General features: G+C 49.4%; 2 long non-coding RNA genes across 5 annotated transcripts in view; one reads left to right on the top strand and one right to left on the bottom strand.

Annotated features, from left to right (window-relative positions):
* The window catches only part of LOC119295867, a 3,649-nt gene extending 1,679 nt beyond the window's left edge, over positions 1 to 1,970 (top strand). The window contains exon 4 of the long non-coding RNA XR_005144412.1: positions 1,747 to 1,970. This is a non-coding gene — a long non-coding RNA (uncharacterized LOC119295867). The remainder of the gene's footprint in view (positions 1 to 1,746) is intronic.
* A 15,432-nt stretch (positions 1,971 to 17,402) lies between these two features.
* Positions 17,403 to 19,980, bottom strand: LOC119295866. Of its 4 annotated transcripts, XR_005144409.1 has the most exons (5): positions 19,851 to 19,980; positions 19,666 to 19,782; positions 18,352 to 19,521; positions 18,108 to 18,272; positions 17,403 to 17,583 (listed from the first exon to the last, which is right to left on the bottom strand). It is a non-coding gene; the product is annotated as an uncharacterized LOC119295866 (long non-coding RNA). The 4 variants fall into 4 exon arrangements; XR_005144410.1 differs by having other exon boundaries at positions 17,403 to 17,586; positions 18,352 to 19,782; XR_005144408.1 differs by having other exon boundaries at positions 18,352 to 19,782.
* Positions 19,981 to 20,195: the final 215 nt, after the last annotated feature.

The raw sequence follows: 20,195 nt of genomic DNA, 5'->3' as shown, positions 1-20,195 counted from the left end.
CCCCCAACTGTTGGTGAGTTCTTGCGGATTGCTTCAGTCTGCAACTAGATCTCCCTATCCTGCCCATCAAATCTGATTTACTACTGAGATGCAACTAGATTTATTTGTACAACTTCAGTTTTACGCTTAGTTATATTTATAACGGGGCATCATATTATTAACTATTTTTTTCATTCTCTATATACTGAACGAAAACAAGGTATTTTATGTTTTTATTCTCTGAATTGCACAAGTGGCATGCAACTGTTTCTATTCGTTTTATTATCTAGAAGCAACAGCAAGGATATATCATACATGAGGGTACATAAAGGCCAGCTAGGAAATAGATTAGCTTTGAACACCAAAGTCAAGAATCTACTTTTGTAACTAGACTTTTTGTGTTGAACATCTCTCCTAGACTGAGATTTTTTGATAAAGTCAAAAAAATTGCTAAAAAAAAGATGTGTTATGGGGTGGGAAACACAAAGTCTGAGATTCCTTGTTCTTGGTGCAGTGACTTTTTATTCCAGGTTTACAATCATTTACTATCTACAAGTAATAATCCAGAATGATTAGTATTTAGCTGAAAGAGATCAAGAAAAAAATTGCTCAATGGTTTGCTCAATTCTCGTGAAATTTGTAACTGGATTGCCACGGTTATTGTTGTGTATATTTGTTTCTTTCTAGAAACATAGGGGTTTTATGCCACCGTTCGCAGATACTGCCACGGATGTTGAGTGGCAACATGTTATTCCTTAGGTTCATAAAATGGGAAAAAAATCTTTTGAGTTTAAATTTTCTATATTACTGCATCAATTATGTAAGCAAATAAGTTCACCTTTGTTAGACCCCTCCAGCTATGTACTTTTGCTGCTACTAATCGTGAACTATATCAACATGGAGCATTATAATTCTTCTGCATTGTTCTCTATCTCGACAACTACTGTAGTGTAGGCTGAAGCAATGACATGTATGATTGATGTAATTGCATCTCAATAGGAACTATTTGGTGCATAGTATATTGGTCCTAGCCTACTTGCTGTAAATGTCTGATTTTGATGGATTTTGTTTGGATTTGATTATACAATCAAGAATATTTACCCTTTTGAGCCATATTCAACAGGTATATCATCTAATACTAACGATTTCAATTATCATGGCGTATACAAGTCAAAACTAAATCCAGTAAATCTGGATATCTACTAAAAAGTCACAGTTATATATATATTTAGCTTTCAGCTCAGTGTATATATATACTCCCTCCGTTCCTAAATATTTGTCTTTTTAGATATTTCAAATGGACAACATGTACGGATGTATATAGACATATTTTAGAGTGTAGATTCACTCATTTTGCTTCGTACGTAGTCACTTATTGAAATCTCTAAAAAGACAAATATTTAGGAACGGAGGGAGTATTTAACTTTCAGCTCACTGTATCCACTATCTGTAAAGTTGTATGTTTATTTTTTTGGAAACAAGTGTTGGAATATTGGCTGCTGGTACCTATGCACAGTAACTAAGTATGTCCCCGGGAACACTAAATGCTCAGCAATCGGACAGAGAGCTTCTATGCCACATCCATGGCCACTACTGGGAGTTGATTGGTGGTCTTCATGTTTCGAAATGCTACTTTTATAGATTAGATAAGCGTATTCCTCATTTTGTGTTCTTGTGTGTGCATAATGCAGATATGAATTCTGGCTGCATTCAATTTCATAAACTAATTGAACATTCTAATAATTGAGACTTCTTTAACTTTTGTAGGAAGCAAACATAAGGACTGGACTCACAATGAACCATGAAGCCGGCGATCCGCGTCAACTGGATGCTTTAGCTTTCATTTTGTACAACCGATGTCTCATATTTGCGTCTTTTTGCTGTCATTTTGTAAACCTGATGTATGGTGTCTTGTCTTGGTGCTTAGAACAGTCTGAAGTGTATGTATGTGACAATTAGTTAATGGAATAAAAATGGTTTGGTGCACCTGATGTATGATGTCTTGATGGTTATGCTTAGAACACATGACCTATATGTATGTGACAATCAGTACCATATGCTAATTAAAATTGTGGTTGGCTGAACAAAATGTTGACGAATTATTGGCCAGGAAAAGAAAATGCCATCAGATTGTTGGTCGGCAAAACAAACACCATCAAACAGTTGGTTGGGGAAGGCTAACAATAGGCCCAACAAAATGTTGGTCGGGAAAGAATACCCATCCGATAGTCGGTCGGGAAAGGCCCATGGTTACCCCAATGGACTGTTGGTCGGGAAAGGCCCATGGTAGGCCCAGTAGACTGTTGGTCAGGAAAAATACCCCTTAGCCATCAAGCAGTGTGTCGGGAAAGATATGTCGGTCGGGAAAGGGTTTTCCCGTTTGGACTTTTCCTAACAGACATGATTGGTCGGCATTAGTCTTTCCTGACCGACTGTATGTCGGTGGAAGCTGTATTTCCGACCAACCTAGCTGACGGGGATGTAGTGTTGTGGTGTAGTGTGTCGAGCTGGTCCCTTAAGTTTGAGGGGGAGGTATTTGATGGCATGTAGATCATCACCACGAGCCATGTGAATGTGGAGAAAAAAAATATTCGATCCATACCGCGGGATCCATTGTGCCATCGTATGATTCAATGTTCACGGGTTAAAACCCTTCTGGGAACTGGTGCTCCATTACCTCATCGGTGAAGCATAGGGGGTGTGCGGCGCCTCTATATCGGGCAACGTCATGACACAGTTCGGATGGAGTCCGTATGTGGTTCTTGGCCCGGGTGAGGTTGTGCTTATCGCGCCAGGCCTGATGACCATCCTCTCGTTCTGGGGCACGCCCCCGTGATCCATAGATTGATCTGGTTTGACCGGCTCTATTAGCCAGGTCATGTCGTAGGTCATAAGTGTATCCTACAGCTGTTGTCTCTCTGCCTTTATGGTGGGGTGGTGCAGGCTGGTGTTCGGCTTGAGTTGCCGCTCTGTCCCAGGCACGTGGTGGTCGGTCAGGTCTGTCGGCGGCATTATGTGTTGGCGGTATAGGCTCTAGAGCCTCGTCATCAAATTGGGGTAGCAACTTGCGCTTTGGATAACTCTTAGTTGGGCGTTCGAGGCCGTGTTCCTTGGCTGCTAGGACATCAGTCCATCTGTCATTGAGCAGATCCTTATCAGCTTGAAGCTGTTGCTGCTTCTTTTTTAGGCTTCTTGCAATGGCTATTAGCCGGCGCTTAAAGTTCTCTTGTTCGAGGGGTTCCTCTGGCACGATGAGTTCTTCGTCGCCGAGGCTCTCATCCTCTTCGGAGGTCGGTAAGTAATTACTATCCTCCGAGCCCTCGTTCCCGATAGGGCCGTCGGGGCTGACTTGCCCATCCTCCCAATCATCATGCTCAGATGTTGGTTCCATAGGGCTTCTTGATCTTTGGCGTTATCCGGAGTACTGTTGTCTTCGGCGCAGGTACTACTGTCCTTTTCGCGACGCGATTTCGAGCGGCGCTGCTGATGTCGATGCTTTGGTGGTGCCACGGGCGGCTTGTCCATGACTGGGTTTTTACCACCATCACCATCGTCCTCTTTGGGCGTGTCCACCATGTACACGTCGTACGTGGAAGTACCCGTCCAGCATCGGGTAAACGGCGGGTTCTGGCTTTGTTCTTCTCCGACACCGTCGTCCATGCTGTCGATGTCTTCGGAAGCGTAATCGAGCATGTCAGCTAAGTCCTTGAGAGTGGCTATGAAGTAGGTGGAGGGTGGGACATAAAATTCCCCGCTCTCAACCCCTAGTGTGGGCCGGGCGTAGTTCGGCCGCGATCCTTCTGTAATGGCAAGAGACTGCATTAAGTCCAGGGCTTCATCTAAGGGTGAGGTTTGGACAGGGAAGCAAAATCTGTGGAGCGGGGCGGGACAGGAGTTCTCTGGCCGAGCTCCAGACCTGGAGATTTCAGAGTTGGTGCTCAGAGGTGAGTCCGGCTCGATGAGGATAGAGGGTGCCTGGCGTGAATCCTGACCTGCCGGTGATGCAATCCCCTCCGGTTCTCCAGTGCAAGGCTCTATATCCGCAGAGAGTCCGGCGGGCTTTAAACTCCCATCTTCTGACCTGGTGGTGCACTCCGGATCTTCAGCCAGAGCGGTGATTGGGGTCGCGGACCCTTGGAAGTTCAAGTCTCCTAGGATGCCAGTGACATATTTTAGATTTCCAAACCTTATATGATAACCAGGGTCGTAGCTATTGATCTGCTCCAGATGGCCAATCGAGTTGGCGAGCAGTGCGAAGCCATCGAATACACAAACTTGGCCGGGGAGAAAAGTCTCCCTCAAGGCTGTGTTGTTGTAGATGATCTGTCGGGGAAACCAGTCACCTATGGGGTCACAAGGATCCCTTCTACGTTTGATGGGGGTTTAGTCGCACGAAGAGCAGGCCGAGCCGTTAGCACATAGGGGAATTTTATCCAGGTTCGGGCTGCAAAGATGCATAATACCCTACTCCTGCTTGTCTGGTTTTATGTGTGTTCTTGAGCTTTTGAACTAGCTACGGTGCGTGCTTTGTCCAAAAGTCTGAATCCCCTCTCTGTGCGCCTTGGGCCTCCTTTTATACACAAAGGGGTTGCCACAGTGGCCTTGGAGTCTTGGAGTCGTCCCCGACAAGGGTCTTGCCAGGGGTCTTCATCTTCTGATCCCACGTGGATTCGTGGGCTGCCAATCTTCATGAGGGGCTGCATGCTATCAGGCATGTGCTCTCTAGATCTTGGTCTTAACGTTGTCGATGGTGTCAGAGCTCTCAACCCCAAGGGTGGTGGCCCTGCTGGTCTCTTCGCAAGCTGCCCCGGCAAGGAGCTTGCCGGGGGCCTCGCAGGTCGCCTCAGCAAGGCTTGTTGCTAGGCGTGGCCCTACCAGCCTTCTTCTGCTTTTCACTCTGAGCGTCCGTTTTGATATTCTTTGTACCTGTCTTGCCTCCTGCCGTCCTCCTCTGCTTTGCCAAGCCCTGCTGTAGGTGTGGCTGCGACCATCTGTGCACAAGTAAGGGGTACAGAAGTACCCACACTTTTGTACACCGATAGGAGCCCCCGGGCCTGGGCCACACATAGATGCAAGGCGTAGTTGGGCCAGGCCCAAAGCAGTGCGCGGGCGGGCGTGGCAGAGGCGAACCGCCACGATCTTTCTGTCAGTTGCACTTCCCCATGACCCGTGCTGAGTGCGTGACGTGGGGGTCATGCGTGGGATGGCCTCAGCATGCTTGCGTCATCTCGTATTCGATAGTAAAGAGGCGGCCCGTGCTTTCCTTGTTTCAAAGGAAAGGATCTGCAGGGGCGCTACTCATTTACTAAGTGGACTCGGGGCGCAGCCTGCATGGCGCCGTCCCCCATGGTCACGTGGTGGAAATCGGTCGTCACACTTGTCCTCACGCCCCCTTCCGCTTCGCCATGTACCCTCCATGCATTTGGAAGGGCAGGCGGCAGGCGTGGAGGACGTGGGCATTAATGTCGAGGCGAAGAACCAGGCGTTTGTTGATTGGGGGAGCGGGCCCATCCCGATTCCCCGTGCTTTAAGAGGTTGTATTGGCCGTGCGGGGTGGCTGCCCTTTGGGCTGGGTGTTCAAGCCTCGGCCTTGCTCTTCTATAAAAGGGGAGAGGGACGGTGCTTCTCCACACTCGCCCACTTTTCCCCCTCTTGCTTACCATCTTCCTCTGACTCACCTTGGTGAAAGGGCGTGTTGGCGCTTTGGCGGCGGCGACGAGGGCTTCTGCTCGACAGCGTGTCCCTCCTCCTCCAGAGCCTCCAGTGGCAGAACCCACCATGAGGGGAAGAGAAAGTGGGCGAGGCCGAGGTTACTGCGGTGCCCAGGGAGGAGGTGGACGGGGTGGTGCTCCAGCCGTGCCTCCGCCGGCAGCCCCACCTCCTATGGGCGGCCACATCGGGGACCAGCCCTACGATTTCTTCATAAGGCTGTATAAGTCTGTGCGCAGTCATCTCCGGCTTCCGACCCCGTTCGCCCGGGTGATAGAGCAGGAGGCCCCATGGTCCTTGAAGCTTCACATCAGGGGCTGCGGGAATGGCAGCATATGGGCTGACATTTACTTTCCTCGCCCTCACGTCATGTATCTTCATCAGGGATGGAAGACTTTTGCACATGCCCATAGCTTGACGGAGGGGCACGTTCTCCATTTTAAGTTAATGGCGAGCGGCTTGCTCTCCGTCAAGGTCTTTGGGAACTCTGGAATTCGCTTAGGGTGCTGCATGGAGAGCTCCACTGACGATGAAAGCTCCTCCTCGAGAGACAGCGGCGAGGAGGACAGTGCCAGCAACGAAGACGGCAACGGGCGGGCGGATGACGAATCCGACTCCGGCTGACCACCAGTGGTCGCACCATCATCTGGCCCGCCTCCTTCCCTGGCAAAATGCCTTGCCGGGGACCTTGTCCTGCTGTCTCTGGCGACGGTGGTTGGCGTGCTTCCTCGTCAAGCTCTCCATCGCCCAGTTACCCATGCCTGTCACCTTGCGCGGCCTGTCGTGCCTGGGGATGAATGGGGCAAGAACGGGGATTATGGGGCACTTATCTTCTTTTCCTCAATTTGTAGGCGCTTGTCAAATCTTAACTTTCTAGGAAATGTAATCTACCGAACCCACGCTTATGTTCTGTAATATCTGCACTTGCATCAGCATATCAATGAAAAAGATAAGCTTTTGTCGGGAACTCATGCACGTATGCGTTCATGCAGAGGCAAAATGCCCCTTTAATAAAAATAAATGAGTCTCCCCGGCAAGTTTCCTTGCCAGCACTCCTGTGCCTGCCGGAGAATCACATCTGCAGGGTTACAAGCGTAGGGTCTAGCCCCCTTCCAGACTCTTTTTTCCCAAGGTTACTGCAACTACCCCAACCGAAGAAGCATTCGAGTCGAGGATGGGAGCACCCAAGTTTAAACATAGTGGCGAGGCTTTCTAATGCGTAAGTCACAAGTTACGAACATGAATGGGCAAGGGATGAACTTTATCTGGTTGAATTGTTGGTGGAGATGTCGCGCAAAGCAGTCTTCTCAACTTCTTGTCGGGGCGTTGTTACTGCGGCCGGAGGGAGGAGAGGACAGGGGTACAGAGCCTTGGAGGTTTCCCAGCACCTGTCAGAATCTAAGGTAGCATAATATCCTGGGCAAGTACGCATGCATACACATATATATATGAACATGGAAACTAGCAGGAAACTATACATGCTAAAAACCGTCTAGCTGCGTGCAGGATCTACGCCTGGCTCTGTACATAGGGTTACAGCCTTGTAGGCAAGGCTAGTACAAAAGGGGGTTGTCGGAGCTCCCGACAACCATGCCCTATGGGTAAAATTTGCGAAGATGTTCGATATTCCAGGAGTTGCTCACTGGAATGCCATCTTTGATCTCCAGGCGGACTGCACCGGGCCTGGTGACTCGTATTACCCAATAGGGGCCTTCCCACTTTGGCATCAACTTGTTTGAATTATTAGCGGACTGAACACGCCAAAGAACAAGGTCACCTTCCTCAAGGCTTTGGGAACCTTGCGGCTATGATAGGGTCGCAAGGCTTGCTGGTAGCGAGCAGCTCGCACTGCAACTCAAAGACGATCTTCATCAAAGAGTGTTGCATCATCTTGGCGCAAATGCTCTTGCTCAAGCTCATCATAAGCGAGCACTCGAGGTGACCCGTATATGAGTTCAGTGGGGAGAACTGCTTCTTCCATCTAGACCAGGGCAAAGGGTGTCTGGCCAGTGGCTCCATTTGGTGTCGTTCTAATTGACCAAAGAACCGTGGGCAACTCATCAATCCATCGCCTTCCACACTTGCGCAGCCTGTCGAATGTTCTTGTTTTGAGGCCCCGCAACACTTCAGCATTTGCTCTTTCCGCCTGGCCATTGCTCCTTGGGTGAGCAACAGAAGCAAAGCAAAGTTTGCTGCCAAGGTCCTGGATATATTGCATGAAGGTGCGGCTCGTGAACTCTGTGCCGTTGTCGGTGATAACTCTGTTGGGCACACCAAAACAACACACGAGTCCCTTGAAGAACTCTACTCGTGAACTTGACGGCTGACATCATCCACAAATTGGTACATGCTAGACCAACGAGCTACTTTCTCTGCTTCTTTGGCTCCTCAGGGAGCTCCCCTGTTTGCAGGAAAACAGACTGTATGATGTGCCCATGCTGGATCCCAAGGCTCGACGGCAAGGACCAAAGGCATGTCTTCTGCTGCGGGGGCGGCCATCTCGACGGCAAGGGCCTAGGGCCCTGCCGGAGGATGCTTCTCCCCGGCAAGCTTGGGGTACCCGGCAACATCCTTGCCGGTGGCTCCTAGGAGCACTGCGGGAAATTATTTGTCAGGCTCCGCCTTCCTTCGCTTGTTTTGTCCTGCTGATGGTTTTACGGATGGCTGAGTCGATTGAAGCACAAAGGTACTTGGTTCCACAGGTAGCTTAAGGGCAGCGCGCTTCAACAAGTCGTCGGCGATGTTGTTCTCTGCCCGAGGAACAGGCTTCGCTTGTAGACCGTCAAAACGCTCTTCCAACTTCCTCACCTCATCCACGTAAGACTCCATCAGCGGGCTTTGATAATCCTTGTTAACTTGCCTGATGGCAAGTTGTGAATCTCCTCTGATAATAAGCTTCCTAGCTAATCCCGAGGTCCACTGCGATCTTGAGACCGGCAAGCAGCCCCTCGTATTCTACAGTGTTGTTTGTTGACCTCTCCCGGAGAAAGTGCATCTGGACCACATACTTGACGCGCTCCCCGGTGGGTGCGACGAGTAGCACGCCAGCACCAGCACCTTGTAAGGAGAAGGCCCCATCAAAGTACATAATCCAATAACTACTTGCCTCTTTGCCGGGAAGGGTGGTCTCTTGAACTTCTTCGTCGAGCGTGGATGTCCATTGCGCTATGAATTCTGCCAAGGCTCTGCTCTTGATCGTCGAGGTACTTTCAAATCTGAGCCCAAAGGTTGACAGCTCCACTGCCCACTCCACAATCCTTCCCGTTGCATCTGGATTGTGCAAAATTTGTTGCAACGGGAGGCGAGTGGCAACGGTGATCTTGTGCAGTTGAAAGTAGTGGCATAGCTTCCTCGAGGCCATAAGAACGCCGAAAAGCAACTTCTGCATGCCAGAGTACCTCGACCTAGCCCCCTGTAAGAGGGAGCTGACAAAGTAGACTGGGTGCTCCACCACCTTTTTCTTCTGTTTCACATCGCTTGCTTGCGCAGACACTGCCTTGCCGGGATCTGATCCTGCCGGGGATCCTCCCTCGCCGGGATCGGGCCCTGCCGGACCCAGTTCTACACCTAAGGGTCTCGCCGCTGCTGTTGCCTCCTCCTCAACTTCTCTCTGTGCCACTAGCACAGCACTGACCACTTGATTTAATGCTGCCAGGTACAGCAGCAATGGCTCTTGTGGTTTGGGCGCGACCAGTATTGGCGTAGAGGAGAGGTATCTCTTCAAATCTTGCAGTGCTGCCTCTGCCGCCGGTGTCCATTTCATTGGACCCGCCTTTTTCAGAATCTTGAAAAAGGGGAGGGCATGCTCAGCAGATTTAGAGATGAATCTACTTAGGGCAGCGACACAGCCGGCAAGCCTTCAGATATCTTTGACTTATCTTGGCGCCTCGATCTGCTCAATTGCTTTGATCTTGTCGGGGTTCGCTTCGATCCCCCGTTGAGACACAATGAACCCAAGAAGTTTGCCGGACGGGACGCCGAATACACACTTCTCTGGGTTGAGTTTGAGATTGATCTTGCACAAATTCGCAAATGTTTCCTCCAGGTCCTGCACGAGTGTGGCCTTATCCTTGGTTTTGACCACTATGTCATCCATGTAGGCTTCCATATTTCTATGGAGCTGGGGCTTAAAATCAATTTGGACCGCTCGAGCGAACGTCAAACCAGCACTCTTAAACCCGAAAGGCATCCGTACGAAGCAGTACGTCACACATGGGGTGATGAACGCGGTCTTCTCTTCATCTTCTTTTGTCATGGAGATCTGATGATGTCCTGATTAATCATCAAGGAACGACAGCAGGTCGCAACCAGCAGTGGATTCCACTATCTAGTCAATATGTGGTAATGGGAAAGGGTCCTTTGGATAGGCTTTATTGATACCAGTATAGTCGATACATAGCCTCCACTTCCCATTCGCCTTACGTACTACTACTGGATTGGCCAACCACGTCGGGTGGAGAACTCCCTTTACCAAACCTGTCGCCTCCAACTTCCTGATCTCCTTGATGATAAACTCCTGTTGCTCCAAAGCTTGCTTTTTGAGCTTTTTCTTGACGGGCCGTGCATGAGGGCAGATAGGAAGATGGTGCTCAATCACCTCCCTGGGAACACCGGGGATGTCGGATGCTTGCCCTGCAAACACGTCGACATTCGCCTACAGGAAGGCGACGAGCGCGCTTTCCTATTTGTTGTCAAGGGTGGAGCTTATGGTAAAAGCTCCGCCCATGCCATCTTCCTTGACGGACACCTTCTTGGTTTTTGGCAGGGCCGCCTTGGACTTCTTGCTCTTGTCGGTAGAGCTCTCTAGTACATCTCCGGTGGGAACACAACACTCTGAAGAGGTCCATTTGCCGGAGAGAGTACATGAGCCCTTGCCAGAGCCACGAGTATTGCCGGCGGCGAGGCCTTGCTAGCCTTCTTCTCAGCGACCGGAGCAGGTGTCTTGGTGGCAGACGCTGCAACCGCCTCTCGATAAAGTTGATCGGTGCAGATGAGCGCGTCCTTCTTATCACAGCTGACGGTGATGATGCTCATCGGGCCAGGCATCTTCAACTTGTTGTATGCGTAGTGTGATGCTGCCATGAACTTGGCCAGCGCTGGGTGGCCAAGGATCCCGTTGTATGGCAACGGGATCTCAGTGACATCGAAGACAATCCTCTCCGTCCTGTAGTTGAGGTCGCCACCAAATGTAACTGGTAGCGTGACCTTTCCCTTGGGCTGACTTCTCCCTCGATTGATCCCTTGGAACGTGCCCGTCTCCTCGAGATCTTCATCGGGGATCTGCAGCCTCTTGACCATGTTGGGCGAGATCAAATTAAGGCCAGCCCCACCGTCAACTAACATCTTCGTGACCTTGAGGTTGCATATTGTTGGTGATACCAACAATGGCAAACACCTGACCGCAGTTGTGCGATTAGGGTGATCCTCGGTGTCAAAATTGATAGGCATGTGGGACCACCTCAACGGCTTCTGGGCATCCACCATTGGTTCCGTTGCATTAATCTCACGCGCCCTATTTCAGTTGGTGGTAGGAAGAATACAACGAAGCACCTCCATCAACAAACATGACTTCTGTCGCTTTCTGGAACTCGTGCTCGGTAGATTCGTCATCCTCATCATGTTCATCATCCTCCTCTTTCTTGTCGCGGCCTCGGGCAGGCCCCTCTTGTTGCTTTTCCTTGTTGTCGTGTCCTCCTTGTCCGCCGCACTTCTTGTCGGACCCTTCAGCGCCTCCTTGGCCCTTCTCCTTGTCTCGTCTCTCGTACTCAGCCCTTTGCTTCTCCATCAGCAGCTCCACTTGCCGACAGTTCTGGAGGTCATGGCCCTTGGTACGGTGAATCTTGCAATACTGCTCGTCGGAGCCCTCCGACTTGCCGGCAGCCGCCAAGGCCTGGCAGGCATCGCACCCGGCAACCTCCTTGGCGGGGTCGTCAACCTTGGCCTTCTTGGCCGTGTCGGGGTCGCCGGATTCCTCAACGGCAAGTACAGTCTTGCCCTTGCATTTCCTGTTACGCCGCTGGCCCTTCTTTGCTGGGGCGATAATGTCTTCTTCTTCAGAGTCACTTCCCACATCAGCATCTTCGTCGGGGTACTTCCTTCCTTCCTCCGCTCTGGCACATCTGTCAGCCAGAATGTAGAGCTCGGTAACATCTGTGACCTTGTTCGTGGCCAACTCTTCACTCATCTTTCGATTGTGCACGTTCTGGTGGAACGTGCTGATGAAGGCGGCGGTATGAACATCGGGGATGTTGTACTGCACACAGCTGAATCTTTGTATGTACTTGCGCAAGGATTCGCCGTCTCTCTGTGGGATCACGTGCAAGTCACTTGCCTGTCTAGGAGCTACGTGGCTGCCCGTGAAGGCACCAACAAACTCGTGGCACAGGTCAGACCAAGAAGCAATGGAATCTATTGGCAGATGCATCAACCATGACCTCACGTTGGGCTTGAGTGCCAACGGGAAATAGTTGGCGAGAATCTTATCGTCTCATGCTCCAGCGGCTTGCATCGCGATAGTGTAAACGCTCAGGAACTCCGACGGGTGAGTCTTGCCGTGGTACTTCTCTGGGACCTCTGGTTTGAACATGCGGGTGTTGGGCCACTGGAACTGCCATGGCTCGTGGGTAAATGTTGGACAAGTGATTGCATATGGCAAGTCACTAGCATCCCCCGGCACAGGCATGTACTCAGCGGGCCCAGCATGCCTATCAGACTGGTGACGTGCTTCCCGTTGCCGCTCGATAGTGGTATGGGCGTCCTCCTTGAGGCGCTCTCGAAGAACTTGACGTTGGTCATGACGTGTTCGTGGGTCCGACGACGCGGTGGTCATGTTGTCCCCGGCGTCACCACGACGGGTCGACCATGGTGGAGGGGAGTGTACCGTGGTCGCGGCGCCCTCAACCCTTCCACTGTCAACACGTGCCGGCTCTTCATTTTGGCGCTGCGAGGGGCTTGCTCCCCGGTGGCCATCTCCGTTGGCATGGCCAATAAGGCTTTGGATGGCAGCCCTCCACTCATCTTGCTTTTCCAAGGCAAGAGGAAAGTTGAGGAGTAGCTCGGCTCCCGACAGCGCTTCTCCTCACGTAGGTGGTAGCGACAGGCGCGACGAATGGGAGGAATTCGGACTTCTAACGATGTTAGAAAGAGTCCCATCACAATTCTGTGGCCGCGCGCTCTTTTCTCCAGCATCATGGCATACATGTTGGCCCTGCATGTCTTGAGAGTGATGCTAAGAGCTTTTGCCATGGCGACGCCCGGGGTCCTCAACATCGCGGTGCGGTTCGTCGCGCACGAGCGGAGTGGACCGCGGCGCATGCATTGGCGAGGTCGACCTTCTGCCCTTGGAGGTCCCCGCACCATCTACAGGTAGCACAACGCCATCCTTGGGCACGGCGGCGCGCCGACCACCGTCGCTGATGCGGAGGACGCCGGTTGCCTGGCTTCTTGTATTCGGATGGTGTGGACAATCTCGATCTCCCCCACCACAGGCGCCCGCCCCATTGCCCATTCGCGCGGGTGCAGGCGGAGCGGCCCCAGACGGGCCGATCGCCGCGGTCGTCTTCTTCTTCGGCACCATGGCGACGAAGAAACTACTACACTAACTAACAGACCAGATTCTCACAACTAACGCCCCCTACCCGGCACGCCAAAGATGTCGGGGAAACCGATCACCTATGGGGTCACAAGGATCCCTTCTATGTTTTGTGGGGGTTTAGTTGCACGAAGAGCAGGTCGATCCATTAGCACATAGGGTATTTTTATCCAGGTTCGGGCCACAAAGATGCGTAATACCCTAGTCCTGCTTGTCTGGCTATATGTGTGTTCTTGAGCTTTGGAACTAGCTACGGTGTGTGCTTTTTCCAAAAGTCCGAATACCCTCTCTGTGTGCCTTGGGCCTCCTTTTATACACAAAGGGGTTGCCACAATGGTACACAAGAGGTGGCAAGCTACAGTTGTACACGTAGGACAAGCGCATTTAATGCGTTGCCTATGTGTCCTCTCGCTTTATTGGGGACGGCAACAGAGGCCATCCCATCCTTTGCCGCTCCTCCTCGCCTTCCACGCGTCCGGGTCACGAGTCATGCAGCGCCATGCTAGCCAACCAGCTGCTGTGTTGGAGCAATGGTAAGCTTCCACAAAGATCTGCATGTCGCCACGCAGGCGCCTGCTTGGTTGGCATGCCTATCGCCGCACTGGAGTGGTAGTGAGGTGGCGAAACCTTGCCAGGCGCGGGCCTGGCTGCGGCCCAGCAATCATCCACGGCAAGGCTTGTCGGGGGCCTTAGAGTCGTCCCTTGCCGGGGGTCTTCGTCTTCTGATCCCACGTGGATTTGTGGGCTGCCAAACTTCATGAGGGGTTGCATGCTATCAGGCATGTGCTCTCCAGATCTTGGTCTTAACGTTGTCGATGGTGTCGGAGCTCTCAACCCCAAGGGTGGTGGCCCTGCTGGTCTCTTTGCAAGCTGTCCCGGCAAGGAGCTTGTCGGGGGCCTCGCTGGTTGCCTCAGCATGGCTTGTTGCCGGGTGTGGCCCTGCCAACCTTCTGCTGCTTGTCACTCTGAGCGCCTGTTTTGATATTCTCTGTACCTGTCTTGCCTCCTGCCGTCCTCCTCTGCTTTGCCAAGCCCTGCTGTGGGCGTGGATGCAACCGTCCGTGCACAAGTAAGGGGTACAAAAGTACCCACACTTTTGTACACTGACATGATCGATGGAGCCATCGAGCCTTCTAGCAATGGCACAATGGAACTCTCAATGAAAGCACCAATGTCGGTGTCAAAACCGGCAGATCTCGGGTAGGGAGTCCCGAACTGTGCGTCTATGGATCCAAGGTAGCAGGAGGCAGGAGACACGATGTTTAGCTAGGGTCGGGCCCTCTTAATGAAGGTAATACCCTACTTCCTGCTTGATTGACTTTGATGAGTATAGGGGTTACAAGAGTTGATCTACCTCGAGATCGTAGTGGCTAAACCCTAGATATCTAGCCTATATGATTGTGATCGCCCCTACGGACTAAACCCTCCGGTTTATATAGACACTGGTGGGGACTAGGGTTGTACAAAGTCGGTTTACAGAGGAAGGAAACTGCACATCCGGATGCCAAGCTTCCCATCCACGCAAAGGAGAGTCCCATCCGGACACGGGAGAATACCTTCTATCTCATATCTTCACGGCCCATCAGTCCGACACATGTCACATAGGTTGGCTCCCCGAGGACCCCATAGTTCATGACTCCCTCAGGGGGCGCGCCCCCCTTTCCTTCTCCTCTTCCCTCTCCCTTCCACCTTTTTCCCCTCCATGAGAAGGAAAAAGAGGGGGCGAATCCTACTAGGACTCCCCCCTCCTTGGCACGCCCCTTATGGCCGGCCTCCTCCCCTCCTCCTTTATATACGGGGGCAGGGGCACCCCAAAGCACATCAATTGTGTAGCCGTGTGCGGTGCCCCCCTCCACCGTTTACTCCTCCGGTCATATTGTCGTAGTGCTTAGGTGAAGCCCTGCGCGGATCACATCACCAACACCATCATCACGCCATCGTGCTGACGGAACTCATCGACTCCTTCGTACCTCTACTAGATCAAGAGTTCGAGGGACGCCATCGAGCTAAACGTGTGCAGAACTCGGAGGTGCCATACGTTTGGTACTCGGTCGGTTGATTCGAGAAGACGTTCGACTGCATCAACTGCATTGAGTTAACGCTTCCGCTTTCGGTCTACAAGGGTACGTGGACACACTCTCCCCTTCTTGTTGCTATGCATATCCCAGATAGATCTTGCGTGAGCGTAGGAATTTTTTTGAAATTGCATGTTAGGTTTCCCAACAGCCTTTTCCAAAGAGATGGTCGACGCAGAGGGCGAGATGCTTGCCGAGTATGGTTCGATCGATGCCATAGAGCCCCTTCCCTAGGAGACCGTTGAGCACGAGCTGGACATGGAGGAGGTGGTGGAGATCGACGAGCACTAGCCGTAGTAGTACTCTTTGTTTTGTTTAATTAAGAGCACCGGTCTTTCATTTGTTAGAGTGAAGTTTAGGTCAGCTAGCTTTGTTTAACTGTTGTACTTGCTCGATAAAGAAGTATGGGTGTGTTGTAGTCTCCTTTTTGTACCCAAATTATGCAATGACGTGGATGACCATTGTAACATGCTCGATAAAGAAGTATGGTGATCTTGGAGGAGAACCTTGCCGTCAAGGCCTCCTTTGATGCCTCACGGGCCGATACCACGACCCGTTTGTCTGCTTTAAATGATAGTTCGTGGCATTTTCTCGAGGCCACCCTCGGTGCCTTTGACAAAGACTACAAGGTGTTCTGTCAGCGTGCACGTGCTTACCTCAACTCGAGAGCCAACAGGTTGGTGCCCGAAGCGGCTCAGGTAACTCACCACTATGATGAGGGCACCCACGATGTGGAGGCCTCGCCCTCTTACATGTCCAAGGAGCCAATCATCATCAATATCTCCGACGATGAGGAGTAGCTTGTCTTATTAGCTCACTATAAGGACCCATGTTCAGTTTTCTAGCTACGCCGGTTAAGCATGCTTGATTTACCCATTGCATGTGCTGCTCCTGCCTTTCCTTAGCAAATTCTAGTGAATTGTGATATCTACTTTTACCATGCAATCTGTAGCTCTAGTGTATATGTTCTATATGTCATGCAATGCAGTGCTTCTCGGTGTCAAAACCGGCGGATCTCGGGTAGGGGGTCCCGATCTGTGCGTCTAGGCTGATGGTAACAGGAAGCAAGGGACACAATGTTTACCCAGGTTCGGGCCCTCTCGATGGAGGTAAAACCCTACTTCCTGCTTGATTAATATTGAAGATATGGGTAGTACAAGAGTAGATCTACCACGAGATCGTAGAGGCTAAACCATAGAAGCACTACAAGGATCCGAGTCTATTGCAATAAAAGCATTTGTTGCAATAAGTACCCAATTGTCGCAACAGGTACCTATTGCCACGACATGGTGTTCGTTGGCACCCGTTGCGACAGGACGCATGGTAATAGGTTATTGCCAGAAAAACATAAATGTGACTAGAAAGCGTGCTATTGCAACAACCATGTTGCAAGTTGCCACATTTTTTCTCGTGGCATCGTGCACTTGATGCCACAATTTTGTTTGTGGCAATAGCATAATGCAACACGTAGCGAACCGTTGCAATTTAGCTGTTTGTGGCGATAGGCATTTGTGGCAATAACCTATACCAACAACTCTTTTTCGTGGCACGTGCTCTTCCATGGCAATACTCAATTGTGGCAATACCCTATGGCAATAACTCTTGTTTTTGTGGGTATAGTCCTTTTGCCACGAACCCTATGTTTGTGGCAGTAAAGTATGGCAACGACTCTTTCAGACGTGGTAATACTAAAATTGCAACATACTCCTTTTGGTGGTGATAAATAGTTATCACAACGGGCAGACTGTTTGTGGTGAGAGGTTGTTGCGACAATATGAATGTTTCATGGCGAAAGGCCTATTTCAGCAAAACTGAATTCCATGGCGACAAGTAGTTATCTCAACAGACTGAGTTTTTGTGGTTATAAGTTATTGCGACTATATGAAGTGTTTCGTCACCACAGCCTAGTGCTACAAAATAGGTCAGCGTGGCGACTAAGATTTGACGCAACGCTAATTTTCGTGGTGCCAACATGTTGCAACCAAAAGTAGTTTGTGGTAATAGCCTACTGTAACCGGAAAAGAAAATACATGCATTCAATTACAAAATTCAAATAATGCATATATGATATAGATTCATCAGACATCAAAGTTTGCATAGCAAATATCCATCACAATAAACTGTAATATAATTTAGCATGCATTCAACATACTGAATGTGCCATCCTAATTAAGAGCAAAGTTTAAATTGTTCGTGGTCTAGAGTCCATTCCAGCTAAATCTTTGGATCCTGCTATGAAGAAATCAGAAATTTATTTAGCTCAAGTTAATTGAAAATAGAAAATAATTAGTCAGGAAAATAAAGAAACAACACAATGACTAATTAGCAGAAAGATATAACCACTATCATGACAATTGTATAATTACTATATTCGTGCATGCATGGGTATCTTCCTAACAAATTGTCATGACCACAACAACTAGCAAGAAAATTCTTGTGCCTGTTGTACTACTCCATCAACACTTAGGTGCTATGCAAAAAGAATTGGATAATTTTACAAAAGATTTTGTAGTTCAAACACAAGAATAATTACCTAAATCAATCAAACTAAATTTCTCCGAAACAACTACATGCTGACGCAAGTTCACAATTTCTAATGGTGAGAAAACTGTTCTATTTCTGGCTTCCCTACTGTATGTGCTTCAGCAACAAAAAAGTACAATAGTGCAAGCAAGTAGATGATTGCACATTATGAAAGCCATTTACGTATCAAATAAAGGCCAACATGAAGACAAACCAAGCTTGTGACTTACCATTGCTAGAAACATTCGAGAATTCATGGTTGCAACTTGTATGAGCGTATTTGGAGCAATTACATTGTGCCTTGTACCTAGAGTCCCAGTAGTACTAGCGGTTTGTAAAAGAGAATTTTGCAAGTTTGGATTCCTATTTTATTTGCCAGTCCTTTTCTTAGGCATCTGCAAATAGAAGTGCACTTTTAGCAACGCAAGTAAGCAAATCAAATCTGACAAGTTCGCAAGCATATGACATAATCACCTGATGTGCGTTGAATTCATCATTGTGCCCTTCTGTACGTAATATCATAATTTGAGTCAATTTAAGAAGAAACATGATACTTAAAGCAGGCATAAAAAAGTAACCGGAAAAATATCTATTCAAGTCTATACTGAAGCTGTTGTAAGCAAAACTAAGCTAGGCTTCAAAGAAATGAAATCAAATTGTGTTATAGCGTGCAGAACAAAAGCATGCAGAACAAAAGTCTTTTAGCATAACATATGTCTATAATTTTGATTTAGAAATTGAAAGCTAGGCTTCAAAGATCAAACGGAGCATATATATGTGTACATCAATAAAATGTAATCAAGTGTATACTAAAGCTGTGAGGCATACACATGACACACCAATTAGAGCCCATCCTGACAAGGCTACTCCCCATACATACAGATGCAATAACCTAGCCCAAACGTAGTAAGCAAACTACCAAGGTTAAATAAGCTGAATGTGACAGTATGCTTTAGTATAGGCACATATGCTTTTAAGAAGTCCGGACAGTGGTTCTGGTATTAGCTTGGTAATATTTTACATAGTGAAAAGGAAAACTTGGGACTATTTACACCAAATGTGGGACACTCCAAAACAGAAAAATAAATTAGTCGTGGTCGTGGCCGTGGCCGCTATGGCTGTGGTCACCGTGGTCGAGGCCGTGACAGCATTGATGACAGCAGGTCGACCGTCTCTCAGCTTAGCATGAGTGCCGCCACCACCGCCAGCGAGGGGGCATGTTGAATCCCCGGGGTTGTTGAAGTGGCGGATCCAAGAATTCAACTTTGGGTGTTAAAAAATTCACCCTAACATCTACTCTCTATTTTCGGTTTCAGCCTACATTTGCTTTTAAAAAATTCATTTGTTATTCTTTTATTAATGAAATCAATTACATAAGGACAGTTCTATTTACAAAGATACATCTCTAAATCCAAACAGAAGCTACACATGAATGCAATTTCAAATTGGAACTTTGGAGGGGATTGGTGAACTGTTGGCTTGCTTAGACTAGTTTATCTGGACTGAAGCTGAGTTGTTAACTCACTCCGCGTATTCTCTGAAGTCTGAACTCAAGCATGAAGCAGTACTTTTTGTCATATACCTATGCTGGATCGGCCCCTGGGTTGCTGTTAGCGCCTAGACCATCTCTGAAACCAACCATCCCTGCATGTACATAGTAAACTGAAACCAAATCCAAGCTACTCCATGAATAGGATATGATAGGATCGTCAAAGCAAACTAGTTTGTTAGCTATAGGAAGGGGGGGCTAAAACGCTGCAAGGAGGGAAGGAAGGGTCGTGGCCATACCACCGCTTTGGAGTAGGGGCTCCAGAAATGGCTGGCAGTGGTGGATCGGACTAAACTGGAAGAGAAGGGAGGCCCTGACTGTTCCATGGCGGCGTCCCTGCATCTATCGAGCTGCAGCTGCATGGCGAGGAAATCAGGGGAGGAGATCAAATCAAATCGAAGAGAAAGGATGGGAGAGGGTTGACCTTGAAGCGTAGCCATGTGTGTGCCCACGTGGCTCTCATGGCCTCCATGGACGGATGGTCGATCTGGGATCGGAGGAAGCAGCCTCCCACGTTGACCTCCATCATGGGATCCTTGACGAAGCCCTCTTCTTCTTCTTCTTCTTCTTCTTCTTCTTCTTCTTCTTCTTCTTCTTCTTCTTCTTCTTCTTCTTCTTCTTCTTCTTCTTCTTCTTCTTCTTCTTCTTCTTCTTCTTCTTCTTCTTCTTCTTCTTCTTCTTCTTCTTCTTCTTCTTCTTCTTCTTCTTCTTCTTCTTCTTCTTCTTCTTCTTCTTCCTCTTCTTCTTCTTCTTCCTCTTCTTCTTCTTC

The sequence above is a fragment of the Triticum dicoccoides genome, chromosome 4B (assembly GCF_002162155.2).
Source record: "Triticum dicoccoides isolate Atlit2015 ecotype Zavitan chromosome 4B, WEW_v2.0, whole genome shotgun sequence".
NCBI classification, from domain to species: Eukaryota; Viridiplantae; Streptophyta; class Magnoliopsida; order Poales; family Poaceae; genus Triticum; species Triticum dicoccoides.
Note: the sequence above shows the minus strand (reverse complement) of the source record. Positions and strands in the feature narration are given on the sequence as shown.